Here is a 1665-nt window from a genome sequence, read left to right as displayed (position 1 = left end):
TTATAATAAATTAATAATTTCCTAAATTTCAGAAAAGACCTGAGTATTTATTTACCAGCACATATTTTGAAACGGGAGAAAGAGGTTAGTATTTAGAACATTTAATATATTTAGATCAATTTAAAAAATTACTATTTAGATTCAAACGACTCATTGCTTCTAGCTTAATAATTTAATTCGGAGAATTAATTTGAAAATTTGATTCATAACATTTGCTTAAAGGATTTAGGCTTGATTTCATGCCAAGTTTGGCCATGTTATTTAATCCGTTATCCAAATTAAATAATGTTAATTATTTACAATGTGGCTAAGGGTATAAAATATTTTTTATTTGTTTTCTTTTACAAGGGAAAAAAACTCTCACTTCTTATCTCTTTCATTTTATCTCTTAGACTTTTCTGACAACCGGTCTATTTACTAGTCCATCTTCAAATTATTATATTAGAAGAAGTTAGATCTTTTACCAATCAATTAACCTTTACATCCATTTTTAAATTTACATTATTCACAATTATATTGACATATTATATATTGGAAACAATCATTACATGGATTGAGAAAAGCAAGTTATTTTATTTAATTGCCTTAATTACTGAATGTCCTTTGTTCTTATTATTAACCTTTTTCATATTTCTAATTCTGACATTAATATTGTACCCTAAATTAAGCTAAATGTATTATTTAAATATACTGCTTCAATTTTTTATTATACCTTTTTCTAGTAGATGCCATTCATTCTCTTACTGTGCTCATTTATTTAACATTAACAAATAATTAGCTTTCCTGAATTCAGATAGTGATTGTTATCAATACATTGACAATATAATTGTGAATAAAGTAAATAGAAAAATTGATAAGATTAAACATCTTATAATATAATAATTTGTTCATGGATTGAGTAATGTACAAGTTTTCCAAAACGTCCAGAAAAATAAAATAAATAAATTATGGTTAAATAAATTAAACTTAAATTTTATTCCAATTATAAATCATTTTGTTGTTAATAATCAGGAATTTTAATGATATTGTATTTGTATTAGTTAACATGGTTTTTTATATAGAATAAACATTTTTTAAAAATCTATTTATACTGATTAGTTGTATATTAATCAACAGTTACTAGCAGCAGGAAGGAAGCGTATTGCTGAAAACCTGGCCTGGTCTCCAAAGAGGCAAAAGTTCTTGCGACCTCCCTGAAAGGTATGTGTTCATTAATTATCTGATAATAAACTTTGAAGAGAAAATGGAATAGCCTAGTTCTGCTTCATTAAAATCACCGAGCTAATTTATCATTTTTAATTAGAGATGTACAGCAGTAGGTGCCATCTCCTAACTGATTGGAGTTAGTATAATCAGTGAATGTAAGTAGCTGTTTAATGTGGGTATCATTACTGTATCAATATTCTGCCCCTTTCTTTAATTAATGTTCTAATTGTTGTAAATATCTTCAAAGCTTTTAAAGGGGTTAGTTAACACGGTTTAGTTATATTTACAGAATAAACATTTTGCTGAGTCCATTTATACTGATTAGTTGTATATTAATGAATAGGTACCAGCAGCCATTAGAAGTACTGCTAATGAACAAAATAAAAGAAAGTGCCTTGAAGAAAACATATTATTGTCTCCAAAGAGATAAAAGTTTTTGAGATCTTCCTAAAGGGTGTT

General features: G+C 26.4%; 2 long non-coding RNA genes across 3 annotated transcripts in view; one reads left to right on the top strand and one right to left on the bottom strand.

Moving 5' to 3' along the window:
• LOC136797227 (uncharacterized) overlaps positions 1–1665 on the top strand; it is a 113357-nt gene that overhangs the window by 60763 nt on the left and 50929 nt on the right. The window contains exon 2 of the long non-coding RNA XR_010845064.1: positions 1117–1200. This is a non-coding gene — a long non-coding RNA (uncharacterized lncRNA). The remainder of the gene's footprint in view (positions 1–1116; positions 1201–1665) is intronic.
• Positions 1–1665, bottom strand: part of LOC136797226 (uncharacterized) — a 31502-nt gene that overhangs the window by 19127 nt on the left and 10710 nt on the right. The gene's annotated exons all lie outside the window — the stretch shown is intronic.

Source organism: Halyomorpha halys, unplaced genomic scaffold (genome assembly GCF_000696795.3).
Source record: "Halyomorpha halys isolate HHAL.00 unplaced genomic scaffold, Hhal_1.1 Scaffold827.1, whole genome shotgun sequence".
Taxonomy (NCBI): domain Eukaryota; kingdom Metazoa; phylum Arthropoda; class Insecta; order Hemiptera; family Pentatomidae; genus Halyomorpha; species Halyomorpha halys.
This window is presented reverse-complemented; position numbering and strand designations above follow the sequence as displayed.